General features: G+C 36.3%; 1 protein-coding gene across 1 annotated transcript in view; it reads right to left on the bottom strand.

Moving 5' to 3' along the window:
* Positions 1-15144, bottom strand: part of SRD5A2 (steroid-5-alpha-reductase, alpha polypeptide 2 (3-oxo-5 alpha-steroid delta 4-dehydrogenase alpha 2)) — a 76251-nt gene that overhangs the window by 44860 nt on the left and 16247 nt on the right. The window lies entirely within an intron of this gene.

Raw genomic sequence — 15144 nt, 5'->3', positions numbered from 1 at the left:
AGGAAGTTTGCTAGAGTTAAAGACTTGCTTACTATGAATGAAGAATTGAAAAGAGCTAGAAAAGCATTTGATGAAGCAAACTATGGATCATGACAGATTTTGTATTTTCTGAAGCTACGTATCTTCTGGGGAAACTATATGTAGTAACTGTATTTTCCACGGAAAGGTTCTGATGTATCCTACTATGTAAATGAAAGGTACGGAAACACAACATTTTCACATCTTTGATTTTAGATTGATATGTGAGCCTTTAGTTGCCTTCCTTTGAATTAATCATTGGCTTTTAATGACCACAGTAAGTGAAATGACTTTCTGACTTTTGGCTATGTAAACAACAAAGTAGTATATTTTTCTTTTTGAGCCATGGTAGTCGCTGTTTAATATGTGAAATCTAAACTGTACCTTTGATCCAATGATAGCTGAGGTGTGTCTCATGTATTCTCAAGTTTCTAGACAACAGTAGTCTCTGAGATTGTTAGAGATAGGTTTGTGTTTCTCTTTAGTAAACAATGATTTAGGAAAACACAAACTATGTGAGAATATTTATCTGCCTTAAAAGATCATTTAATAGTCTTCAGATAAACGTAATTTTTTTTTGAGAAGCGGAAAGTCTCATATAAATGTTTCATATAGATGTTTTCTCATATAAGTGTTTGGAGGCTTTTTCATAGAAAACCTTTGAGACTTATATCTACTACTTATCAAGTTTTAGGAGAATTAATTTTTCCAGATCATATGAAATCTTCTAAAAAATAAAATGCTTTCAGTATTAGGAATGACTTTGCTTAAAAAGCTAGTGGAAGGATAAGCAATTGGAGTAATATTTTATTAACATATTTATTCTTGTATGTTGTGGACATGTATACTTGACTAGAATCTATACAAACTGCTTTTGTAGTTCAGAATTTACAGGTTTTGTGTGTGTTTAGCTGTATTGTATTAAATTATCATTATACTTAGCTCAAAATAATGATTGAAATTATATTTCAAGGGATCACTGTATACTACTATATGTGAAACAATGTTTTGTGCACTGCTTATAAGCATTATAAATCAGCACTTGGGAAAATTCTACTTTCTTAACCTATTGATACAAGGAATAAAGTATGACAAATTAAATAGGGAAAAAAAAAAAAAAAGTCATAGCCAGCCAGAGCTATAAAGCAAGATAGAGAAATTAAAGGCAGCCAAAGCAGAAAAAAAGAAGTAAAACTCTCTCGATTTGCAGATGATACAATCTTATACATAGAAAATTCCAAACACTCAGCAAGAAAATCATTTGAACTCAAAGAAAGATTCAGCAAACTGACAGGGTATAAGATCAACATACAAAATTCAGATGGATTCCTCTATACTAATAAAAACAGCTCTGAAAATGAAATTAGGAAAACAATACCATTTACAATAACAACAATGCCAACGATGAAATACTTAAGAATAAATCGAATTAGAGATGTCTAGCAGGATCTGGTGAAAAGAGATGGGGATCAGATTCTTATGATTCAATAATGAGTAACTGTTACCATGACTTAATGAGACTGCCACACTATAAAGGTAGAAGTTTTGTAACAAAACTGAGGAGTTTTTGTTACAATCTTACAGTCCAGAAACAGAGGACCCTAAGACCATCAAGGGAAAAGAACACAAATGGAATGCAGTACCTGATCCAGAGAAGCAGTAATACAAGAGATGGAAGTAGAGATGGGGACATGGAGAGAGCGAGCAGGACTCTAGATTCATGGAAAGATAGGTACTGAGTGCTGGCAGCCAGGAAGCAGGCTTGCAGAATGTGCTCTTTGGTTGTTTAAATTATTATATATTCCTGATTGTTTTTGTGTACATCTCCCTACCTCACACCCACCCTTACTCCCCAAAAAAGAAAAGAAAAAACCAGAGGGAATGGAAGAAAATACTGCTGAATGATGATGCACGGAGGAGATTGTAATTATTGCAATGAAATGATTTTGTAAAGCCATTGTTCTCCTATGTGAACTATCACTCAGTTCGCAATAAACAAAAAGAAAAAAAGAAAGTTTGGGGGTGGGAAAGGCAAGGGGAGAGGGAGTCTATGAAATTAATTCAATGGGAAAAGAAAAACTAGAACAGAAATAATGAGAATATTGATACATTGTGAAGAATATAACCAGTATCACTGAACAAATGTAGAATATGTTAAATGGGAACTGATTTTGTTGCATACACTTCTAACAAAAAGATAATAATATAATATTGAAATAAACAAAACAAAAACCTAATTAGAGAAACAAAAGACCTAATAAACAAAGAAAACTACAAAACACTACTACAATTTTTTTTTATAAAAATGGAAAAATATAGCATGCTCATGGATAAGAAGAAATAAATAACTGAGACTCCTAAAAATTATAAACTTGTGTGCATCAAAAGATTTTTCAATTGAGTGAAAAGAGTGCCCACAGCCTGGGAAAACATTTTTTGCAATGACATATCAGACCAGGGACTAATATCTAAAATTTATAGAAAACTGCAGCACCTCTATAAGAAGAAGACAACCCAGTTGAAAAATGACCAAAGGACTTAAACAGACATTTCATCAAGGAAGACGTCCAAGCAGCCAACAAGTATATGAAGAATTGTTCATGATCGTTAGCCATTGTTGTTGTTGTTGTTAAGTGCCGTCGAGTCGGATCCGACCCATAGCGACACTAAACAGGGTTTCTGAGGAGCGACTGGTGAGCTTGAACCGCCGACCTTGCAGTTCAAATGGCTTTGCAGTCTGGCGCATTAACCCACAGTACCATACCAGGACATTAGAGAGATGCAAATCAAAACAATGAGATATCATCTCATATCAACATTAACAGTGAAGTCCAAAAAAAAAAAAAAAAATCCCAGAAAACAACAAATGCTGGCAAGCATGTGGAGAGAGAGATATAGACCCTCCTACATTACTGGTGGGACTATAAAATGATTCAACTACTCTGAAGAACGGTATGGCAATTCATCAGAAAGTTGGACTACATATCTAGATCTACGTCTATATCTATACAGAGAATATATAAATAAAGTTCAGTAATATCAGTAATGCTGCTCCTTGATATATATCCACAAGAAATACACGCTAGGACATGAATAGATATATGCATACCAATATTCATTGCAGCACTGTTCACAACAGCAAAAAAACTCAGACAGCCTAAGTGCCCAACATGGAAGAATGGGTAAACAAACTTTGATACATACACAAAATGGAATACTATGCAATGTTGAAGAATAATGATGAAGCTAAGAAGCACCTCAAAACTTATATGAACCTGGAGGACGTTATGCTGAGTGAAATTAGTCAATTACTAAAGGGCAAATAAAAGCTTAAGGAAAGGTTTTCAAACAAAAGAAATATTCTTTGATGGTTACCAGGGGTGGAAGGGAAAGGAGAGTAAATCACAGGCTATAGATATATGCTGAGTCGGTTGCTGGGGAGGGCAATATACAAGAAGAAGGAGGGTGGCAGAAGAATAATGAAGACACAGGGAGGTATGCACAGGCTAAAGGGGATAGATATAAATAGTAATATATACATAACCCTGGAACAACAGTGTTCTATGCATAGATACATGGATTGAGACATAGGCTGAATGAATCAGGGAAGAAGAGTGAGACATATATACTTGATATCCCATGAATATGTAAGAGTTTTAAAGAGGAGAAAGAAACATTTTTGATGATTGCCAATGGTAAGAGGGAAGGGAGAGTAGTTCCTTGGCTGCTGGGTAGACACATAATAACTCAGCAACAGGGAGGGCAATATACAAGAAAGGGAAGGGTAATATATAAGAAGAGGGAGGCTGGCAGAGTATGATAAAGACAGGTGAGGACATAGTGGGTATACAAGGGCTAAAGGAAATAAAAGTAAATGAAAAGTACAATTTGTGTATGTGTGTAATAGATAGATATAGATATGTATGTGTATCTTTATATGTACCACAGATACACAGAGTGTGAAAGATGATATTGGTATATGAGTATTTACCTTTTCTGCAAATACCCCTCTGTATGTGGTGGTACACACAGCAGGCAAAATAATGAAAACTGCTTAGATATTATCAACCATCTTAAGGCAGTGAGTAGCTGAGCCTGGAGGCTCAGGACCATAGTCTCAGGGGACACCATGGTCAATTGGCACAACATATTCCACAAAGACAATGTTCTATATCCTACTTTGGTGAGTTGTTGTCATTAAGTGCTGTCGAGTCGGTTCCAACCCATAGCTTTGGTGAGTAGCATTTGGCGAGTAGCATCAAAAGCTCATGACCAGCCATCTAAGGTGTAGCTATTGGTCTCTCCATATGTGAAAGAAGGGCAAGTAATGAGAATTTAAGATGCTTGGAATCAACCAGTCCAACAGATTAATGAAACATGTGAACAAAAGTCTCCATGACCCTTAGACCAGAAGACCTAGATGGTGCTCAGCTACCACTACCAACTACTCTGAAAGAGTTCACATTAGAATGTTCTTGATAGAGCAGCATAATATATGGAACAAAGGTCAAAATTATTTAAAAAAAAAAAGACCAGGCTTACTGATCAGAAAGAGACTGGAGGAACCTGAGATTATGGCCTTCAACCACCATTCAGATCTGGAAAGAGCACACCCTCTTTCAGTCAAGCAGTAGATAGATGTATTGGGGAAACAATTTTCAGCCATGCAGTAGATAGGTATATAGGGGGAGCAACAACACTAAATATGCTACTATGAATGATGGAATAGTCAATCATTTAAACCCAAAGAGGCAACTTGAATCTAAGGACAATGGGGAAAAGAATGGTAAGGTAGGTGGAAGGGGGAAGGGGACTAGGAGCCACAGGGAGGAAGTGGGATGACTGTTGTTCCACAAAAGGGGTTGCAATCATTGCGATAATAAAATAAAGTGTATTATTTGTTGAATGTAAAACTTATGATCTTATTTGTAAACCGTCACCCAATTCACAATAAAAAGTTAAAAATAAAAATCATTCTAAATCAAAGGATGGAAAAATATTTCAAGATAATGACAATCAAAAACAAACAGGAGTGGCAATGTTAATTTCTGATAAAACAGACCTTAAAGCAAAAAGAAACAAAGAAGGACATCATCACATGATTAAAGGGTCAATTGAACAAGAAAACATAACCATAATAAATAATTATACTCCCAAAGAAAGAGATTCAAAATACATAAATCAAACTCTAACAGAACTAAAGAAAGTAATAGATAACACCACAACAGTGGAGATTTTAATACACCACTTTCAATGAAGGACAGAAAAATAGAAAGAAACTCAACAAAGACATAGAAGAACTAAACAACTGGACCTCATAGACTTAAACAGAGCACTCAACTCAAAAACAACACAATATTCATTCTTTTCCAGTACACATGGAACAGTCTCAAAATAGACCATATGTTAAGCCACAAAGCAAGCCTCAATACTATAAAAACATTAAAATACTACAAAGCATCTTTTCAGATCACAGTGCTATAAAATTAGAAATCAACAATGTTGTTATTAAGTGCCATCGAGTTGATTCTGACCCATAGCGACCCTGTATAGGGTTTCTGACAAGCAGCTGGTGAGCTTGAACTGCCAACCTTACAGTACAAACAGCTTTGCAGTCTGGCACATTAACCCACAGTGCCACACCAGGACTCCAAAATCAACAAGAGGAAGATATAAAAAAAATAAATAAATACATGGAAATTGAATACTAAATACCCTGCTTAAAAACTACTATGTAATAGATAATAAAATGAAATAGAAATCCTCCTTGAATCAAATGAGAATGAAATACAACACACCAAAATCTTTAGCACACAGCAAAAGCAGTATTTAGAGGAAAATTTATATTAATAAACATAATACATCCAAAAAAGAAGAAAGAACCAAAATCAACATATCAATGCAAAATCTCCAAAAATTAGAAAACCAACATCAAGAAGAAAACCAACCAGAAGAAAAGAAATAAGAAAGATTAGAGCAGAATTAAATTAACTAGAACACAGAAAAACAATAGAAAGAATCAACAAAACAAGAAGTTGGTTTTTTGAAAGGATTAATAAAATTGACAAATAATTGCAAATCTAACTTTAAAAAGAAAAGATGCAAATAACATGATAAGAAACAATATGGGTGATGTCACAATAGAACCTGTGGAAATAAAAAAAAAGATAATAATAGAATCCTATGAAGAATTGTAGCTGAACAAATTTGAACATCTAGAAGAAATGGGCACATTTTAAGAAAAATAAATTTTCAGAAACTAACACAGAATGAAGTAGAAAATTTGAACAGACCCACAACAGAAGAAGAAATGGTCAGGTCATTTAAATACTCCTAACTAAAAAAAAAAGTCAGGGCCCAGATGGATTTTCTGGTGAATTCCACCAAACATTCAGAGAAGACCTGGCCACCAATTGTACTCAAACTACTCTAGAAAATAAAAAAGGATAGAAAACCTCTCAAATGTCTCTTATGAAGCAAAGAAAATTATTTACAAATAGCAAAAATTCTATACATGCAAAAATTCTCAACAAAATCCTAGCCAATAGAATTTAGCAACATATTAAAAATAATATATCATGACTAACTGGGGTTAATACCAGGTATGCAAGGGTGGTTCAATATTAGAAAAACAAAAAGTAATCCACCAACTAAATAAAGCAAAGGAAAAGAACCATGTGATTACATCAATTGATGCAGAAAAGGCATTTGACAAAAGCCCATATCCATTCCTAATAAAAACACTCACCAAAATAGGAATAGAAGGGAAATTTCTTGACATAATCAAGAGCATATTCAGAAATCCAAGAGCCAATACTACTCTTAATGGAGAGAAACTGAAAACCTTCCCTCTGAGAAAAGAAACTAGATAGGGATGCCCTTTATCACCACTGCTATTTAATATTGTGTTGGAAGTCTTAGCCAGGGCTATAAGTCAGGAAAGGGAGAGTAACGGCACACAAATTGGAAAAAAAGAAATAAAACTCTATTTGCAGACAATATGATCCCGTACTTAAAAAATCCAAAAGACTCAACAAGAAAATCATTGTAATTCATTGAAAGATTCAGCAATTATTGAAATTGTTGGAATTCATTGAAAGATTCAGCAAAGTGGCAGGATACCAAATCAACATAGGAAAATCAGTTGGATTCCTTTACACTAACAAAGATAACACTAAAAAAGGAAATTAGGAAAACAATACCATCTACAATAGCCTCCCAAAAGATGAAATACTTAGGAATATATCTAATAATAGAAACAAAAGATCTATACAAAGAAAACTGCAAGACATTACTACAAGAAACCAAAAAAAGACTTACAAAAATGGATAGGGAAATAACATTGTGAAAATGTCAAAACTCCCCAAAGTAATTAATAGATGCAATTCAATCCCAATCCAAATTCCAGTGTCATTCTTACAGAGATGTAAAAATTAACATGAACTTTATATGGAAAGGAAAGAGACCTCAGATAAGCAGAGCATTACCTTGAAAAACAACAAAGTTAGAGACTTCTCACTTCCTGAGGCAAATGAGCTGGAAGTAGATCTACACTCCATACTGGAAGATGGGCAGGCTTTGGAAATGCCTGAGAAGGAATTCAGAAAAATGATTATAAAAAATATCAAAACACTATACAATGGAGTTCAGAAAAATAAGGAAGAAGTCAGGAAAGCACTACAGGAACAATTAAATAACACAGATACAGCATTGGAAACAATTCAAAACCAACAGAAAGAGGTCCAAACAATTCATAATAGAATATCAGAAATGGACAATACACTGAAAGGGCAAAGGGGTAGAATTGAAAAGATAGAAGCCAGAACTAATTAGCTGGAAGATAAATCTCTCAACACTATTAAGATAGCAGAGCAAACACAAAAAGGCATAAACAAATCTGAAGAAGGCCTAAGAGTCATGTTGGACAAGATGAAGAGGAATAGCTTAAGAATTATTGGCATTCCAGAGCAGGAAGTATCACACAAGTCCACAGAGGAGATAGTTGAAGAGCTGCTGGAAGAAAATTTTCATAACATACTGAAAAATGAAAAGATAAGCATTCAAGAAGCTCAACGAACCCCAGGAAGGATAAACCCTAAAAGACAATCACCAAGACATAGAATAATCAAGCTCTCCAAAATCAAAGATAAGAACAAAATCCTGAAAGCAGCTAGGGAAAAGAGAAATGTAACATACAAAGGCAAGCAAATCAGATTAAGCTCAGATCTCTCAACAGAAACCATGCAGGCAAGAAGGCAAGGGGGAGACATATATAAAACCCTGAACAAAAAAAACTGCCAACCAAGAATCCTCTAGCCAGCAAAGCTGTCAATCAAATATGATGGTGTAATCAACATTCCAGGATAAACAGAAGCTAAGGGATTTTGCCAAAACCAACCCTGATATGAAAAACATCCTAAAGGAAGTTCTGTGAACGGAGAACCAACAACAACTGACAACAACTAGAGAATGATGTTCATGGCAGCATCACCCTGAACTCAATCGACAAATGGAAGAATCAAGAACAGAATAAAATTATAAGAACAGATCTATGATCAAAGCAATTACAATGTGAAAGAAAGTAAACACAGATCCAGGCGGTGAGGTGGTCAGGTAGATTACAGGATAAAATAGACTGTCTTAAATGGAGGGAAGAACTAATGGAATATAAGGAAACCACAACAATGGGGTTGGGGTGGGGGTTTTAGTTCAGGTGTTGGGAAGGGCAATACAAGAAGGGGGAGGAGGTGGAAAAACAAAATAGATAGAGGACCACCGAGACAGGTTTGCATATGCTAAGTGGGACAGAGGTAAATAGTGATGTATGCTCAACCTTGGAACAACAGGGCTCTGGGATACAGGAATCTAGGTATAGCTTGAAGAGGGGAAATAATACTAAAATGCTTGACTGTCTTATGAATATTAGTTTTCCTTGCCTACTATTATAAAATAGACACTTGAGTGGGATAGAAAGGAATGTTGGGAAATATGTAAGCCCGTCTTCAGCCTATAACTGATTGGAATACCTAAAAAGTGTTCTAGAACTTGCCCAGTGAAATAGGCCTTGTGCAAAGTCTTTACAGAATATAGGACCTTACATGAAATCCTGAGTCCCATCGAGGACCTTATAAGGTGGGACATTCCCACGAGAAAGGACAAGCAGACCAGCCTGGAATACCTAGAGTGACAGAAGATACATCTTCAAAGAAAGATCATCAGGAAGAACCCAAAACAAAAATGTCAGCTTGACTGGCTACTACAAGAATAAGCAAGCTGTTCGCCAGGAAGATGTCAAAGCAAGCAATCAGGTTCCTTCAGGACAAACTTCCCTCTAAGACTGAAATTCAAAGGGAACAGGCATGTAAGCTTGGTGGCGACCACATTGGTCTACTGGTGAGTGGAAGAAGGGGAAAGGCAGCAATGAAGAAATGGGCTGAGTTCAACCCCAGTCCATTGAATCCCGTTGACCTGGAAATGAGAGAGAGAAGAGGAACGGCTGGTTGGTCCAAACTTAGGACACTTGAGCCCATGGACAAGGACTTAGCCACAGAGGGCTAGAGCTGAGAGTGAAGCATCCAGCTGATATGAACTAAAGAGAGATGCACAAGAACACCAAAATTTACAGACTGTACTCTTTTGACCTAGCCTCAATGGCTGGATAATCAGAACTCAACTAGAGGAAGATTACAAAAAAAATAATAATAATATATTTTTTTTTTATAAAGGAAACAAGGGTAAATTGCTACAATTTGATTAACCTAACCTATACTCAGAGAGGTAGTTACTCTAAATACCAACAGAGAGGGAAGGAGTCTTCACATTAGGTATCAATACTATCCCGTCTGTACACAGGGTAGATAGGGACGGGCAACTTGGACACTGACTACCTAAAATGAGGGGGCAATAAAGGCACTAAGTGACTGGCTTACAAGGTTTCAAGAGGGAGTTTAGTTTAAGATCATGAGGGGAAACAATGAGTCCCCACTGAATAGATTTCATCTTGTCTAGATGAGTCTGGTGAAAAGAGATGGGGATAAGATTCATATGATTTAATTGTGAATAACTGTTATCATGACTAATTGCGACTATCACAATTGTAAAGGTAGAAGTTTTGTAACAAAAACAGGGGAGTGGTTAATCTTACAGCCCAGAAACAAAGGACCCTAGGACCATCAAGGGAGAAGCACATTACCAGCATGCCAGACCTTATCCAGAGAAGCAGCAGCACCAGAGATGGAGGCAGAGATGGAGGCATAAATGGGGAAGTGGCGGAGGACTCTAGATTCATGGCAAGAGAGGGACTAAAAGCTGGTGGCCAGGAGGCAGACTTGTAGAATGTGCCCTTTGGAGATGTAAATTATTATATATGCTTGAGTGGTTTTTTGTTTGTTAGTTTTTTTAAAGCTAAAGTGGACATAGAAAAATACTATTAACTGATGGTACATGGAGGGGATTTATAATCATTGTAATGAAACAAGGTTTATGATTTGTTGAAAGTAAAACTGATGATCTGCCCTGTAAATGTTCACTCAATCCACAATAAAACCTTAAAAAAAATTAATAATTGAAAACCATATTGCATTGGGCAAATCTGCTGCAAAAGACCTCTTTAGAGTGTTAAAGAACAAAGATGTTGGTTTGAGGACTGAATTATGCCTGATCCAAGCCATTGTATTTTTAGTCATCTCATAAGCATATGAAATCTGGATAATGAACAAGAAACACTGAAGAAGAATTGTGCACTTGAATTACAGTGTTGGTAAAGAATACTTAATCGGCTGCCATGGGCTGCCAGAAGAACAAACAAATCTGTGTTTGGAGAAGTACAGCCAGAATGCTCCTTAGAAGCAAGAATGGTGAGATTTTGTCTCATTTACTTTGAACACATTATCAGGAGGGACCAGTTCCTGGAAAAGGACATCATGCTTGGTAAGAAGGTCAGCAAAAACAGAGGTAGACTCCCAATAAAATAGACTGGCCCAGCCATGGGTTCAAACATACCAACTATGAGGATGATGCAGGACTGGGCAGTGTGTAGTTCTGTTGTGTATAGGGTCGCTGTAAGTCAGACTGACTCGACATCTAACAACAGAAGCAACATGAGTCAGAACCAACTTGTTGGTACATAATAACAACAAGCTCCTGGCAATGTTCTAAGTACTTTGCACATATTAACACATTTAATCTTTATTAAAAAAAATCTTATGAGATAGGCATCATTTAATTTTTCTCATTTTACATTTAAAAAAAATTGAGGCACAGTAATATTAAGTTAGCCCATGGTCACACAGTTACAAAATATCAGCACTGGAATTCAAGTGAAGGTGGCGCTCATTCCAGAGTTTATTCTCTCAAACACTTTGCTGTACTGCAGTATCTATATAAGAAAAAAAAAAAGTAGAATGGATGTTTGTCCATAGCAGAAGTCCAAACCTCTGGTTGCTTTACAAATATTAAAGTGGAGCAGGCACACTGAACACATTAAATCAGAATTTTGGACATTGGACACCGTGCATCAATAGCTTTTAAAAAGTTTCCAAAAACTTATTCTAATGTGTAGCCAAGATTTTAAACCATGGGCTAATGACCCCCAAGAGCAAAATTTGCAATACTCCAATGTTTTGATTTCTCCAAAGGCTATGTCCACACAGACACACTGGATTGCTAAATCTAAGAAACCACATCTTTTTTTTCTCTTTTTTTCAATGAAGTGACTGATCATTTTCTATGAAGGGTTATACAATGGGGGGAGGGAAGGAGAATCACTGAGGAGGCTGTCTAGCAATCAATAATTTGTTTTAATTTAGGCATTAGAGAAGTGGAGGTGAAGAGTAGAAAAATAAAAAGAGTGGCAGGGACAGATGGGAGATGAAAGGTCACCCACATCCCCCTTCTAATTAAAAAGCCCATTCTAGTCAATCTGTGATCAAGCCTGGTCTGGAGATCTGCAGCTTAGAAATCCTGAGAAGGTCACCTAGAGGAGTCTTGCTTTGGGAACAAAGTTAGTGATTGCTATTGCTTCTAAAACAGGGCCAGTGTGATAGTTCAACATTAGAAAAACTATCAGTATAATCCAACACATAAGCAAAATAAAAGAATCACATAACCACATTGAATTAAGCAGAAAACAGCACTTGATCCAACACCCATTCCTGATACAGTCTCCTGGGCAGAAAATAACTCACAGAGAAAGCAGCCTCCTGGTTCTCCGCCAGCCCCAGCATTGATCAATTCTGCCTGACCTGAGGAAGAGTCTGACATGGATCGATCAGTCAAAGGCTGAATTGTGGCACTGTGGGTTAATCTACTAGACTGGAAGCTTTGGGGAGCTGAGGAGACCAAACTAAGAGTTCAGGAGATCAAGACATCTAGTGTTCTCAGAACAGAGTACTAAAATGAATAGAGTTGCACAGAAGAAAAAACATGAGCTCTGAAGTGAGACTTACTCAAGTGTTGAGCATAATGTTGTTGTTATTGTTGTTGTTAGGTGCCATCAAGTTGGTACAGACTCATAGAGACCCTACGCACAACAGAATGAAACACTGTCTGGTCCTGGGCCAACCTCACAATCATCGCTACGTTTAAGCCCATCTTTTTCTCCAACCCTCCACTTTACTATAAGCATGGTATCTTTCTCCAGTAACTGGTCCCTCCTGACAATATGTCTGAAGTATGAGAGATGAGGTCTGACCACTTTAGCTGTATTTCTTCCAACACAGATTTATTTGTTCTGTTGGCAGTCTATGGTACTTTCAATATTCTCTTCCAGCACGATAACTCAAATGTATCAATTCTTCTACAGTCTTCCTAATTCACTGTCCAATTTTCACAGGCATAGGAGGATACTGAAATAACTAAGGCACACCTTAGTCCTCAAACTGACATCTTTGCTCTCCACTTTAAAGAGGTCTTGGGCAGCAAATTTGCCTAACGCAATACATCATTTGATTTCTTGACTGAGTGTTGCAGCTGATCCAAGCAAAATGAACTCTTGGACACCTTCAATCTTTTCTCCATTTCTATGAATGTTGTTTATTGGTCCAGTAGTGATGATTTTAATTTTATTTACACTGAGGTGCAACCCATACCAAAGGCTGTGCTCTTTGATTTTCGTCAGTAAGTATTTTAAGTCCTCTTTGCTTTCAGCAAGCAAGGTTGTATCACCTGCATATTGCAGGTTGTTAGTGAGTCTTCCTCCAATCCTGATGTCACATTTTTCATACAATCCAGCTTCTTGGATTATTTTCTCAGCATACATATTGAATACGTATGGTGAAAGAATACAGTCCTGAAGCATAATGTTAAGCAGTGTATGTGTGTGTGAGGAAAGAATCACCCAAAAGGACTAAAGGAAATTCAAAGGAAAAGTAAAGATGTTTGGAGATCTTCAGAAGCTGAAAGAATTCATCACCTGCAGAAATTCTCTGAAAGAAATGTCACAGTAAGTCCTTCAAGCAAAAGAAAAAATGATACTAGATGGAAATGACACCAAGAAAAAGGAGCTGTAGAAATCGTAACTATGTGAGTAAATATATAAGCTTTTTATTATTTAGATCTCATAAAGAGATCATTGACTGTTTAAAAAAATAATAACAACAACCTGATAAGACTTATATAGACTATAAGTAAAACAAATTACAACAGCACAAAAGTCAATTGGGAAGAAATAGAAGTATGCTATTTCAAATTCTTATGCTATACATGAAAGTGGAGTCCCAGTGTGGTGCTGTAGAATGAACACTGGATTTCTTGGTGCTTTAAACCCAACAGCTGTTCCTTCAAAGCCCTACACAGGATCACTAAAAGTCAGAGCCTATTCAATGGAATTTAACAAGAACAATTCCAACAGATGGCTGTTAAAGAGAAAAATAAAAATACAAAAGTTTAGGCAAGTATAAAAAAACAACTGTATTAACAATTGCATTTGATATACATATTTTAATCACACCAATTAAAAAGCAGAGATTGTTACAGTGGTGAAAACTATTCAAAAAACAAATGCTAAATTTAAACACAGAAAGAGATTAAAAGTAAGATAGAGGTAGTTGTTGTTAAGTGTCATCAAGTCTGTATAACAGAACAAAACACTGCTGCGAACTGCACCAACTTCACAATCTTTGCTAAGTTTGAGCCCATTGATGCTGCCACTATGCCAATCCATCTCATTAGGGATCTTCCTCTTTTTCTCTGACCTTCCACTTCACCAAAAATGATATCCTTCTCCCGGGACTGGTCCCTCTCGATAGATAATATGTCCGAAGTATGAGAGATGAAGTCTGGCCACCCTGGTTTCCAAGTAGCAGTCTGTCTGTATTTCTTCCAACACAGATTGGTTTATTCTTTTGGCAGTCCATGGTACTTTCAATATTCTCTTCCAACACCATAACTAAAATTCATCAAATCTTGTACGATCTTTCTTATTCACTTTCCAACTTTCACATGCATGTGAGGTTATAGAAAATATCATGTCTTAAGTCAGGCCCACCTTATACTCAAACTGACAAATTCTCATCATCCTGGCTTCAATCCTTCCAAGACAGATTTGTGTCTGGCAGTCCATGATACTTTCAATATTTTTTCCAACACCATAATTCAAATGCATCTATTCTTCTCCAGTCTTCCTCATTCATTGTCCATATTTTATATGCATATAAAGCTATTTTACATGGCTTGAGTTAAGCACATCTTAGTCCTCAACATATTTTCTCTTTAACACATTAAAAAGGAAGTATTTGACAACTTCAACCTTCTCTCCATTTATCATGATGTTATTTATTGGTTCAATTGTGAGGATTTTTGTTTTCTTTACATTGAGGTGCAATCCATTCTAAAGACTGTAGTTTCCAATATCTTCAGTAAGTATATTAAGACCTCTTTGCTTCCAGTACGTAAAGTTTTTGCATCTGCATATCACAGGTTGTTAATGAGTCTTCCTCCAATCCTGATGCCATGTTCTTCTACATATAGTTCAGCCTGTCAGATCATTTGTTCAGCATACAGATTGAATAAGTATGGTGGAAGCATGCAACCCTGGTGCACACATTTTCTGATTTTAAACAATTCAGTATCACCTTGTTCTATTCAAACAGTAGCCTGCTCATTCATATAATTAACTGTTCTGGAATT

This window comes from Chrysochloris asiatica, unplaced genomic scaffold, assembly GCF_000296735.1.
Source record: "Chrysochloris asiatica unplaced genomic scaffold, ChrAsi1.0 scaffold00016, whole genome shotgun sequence".
Lineage (NCBI taxonomy): Eukaryota > Metazoa > Chordata > Mammalia > Afrosoricida > Chrysochloridae > Chrysochloris > Chrysochloris asiatica.
Note: the sequence above shows the minus strand (reverse complement) of the source record. Positions and strands in the feature narration are given on the sequence as shown.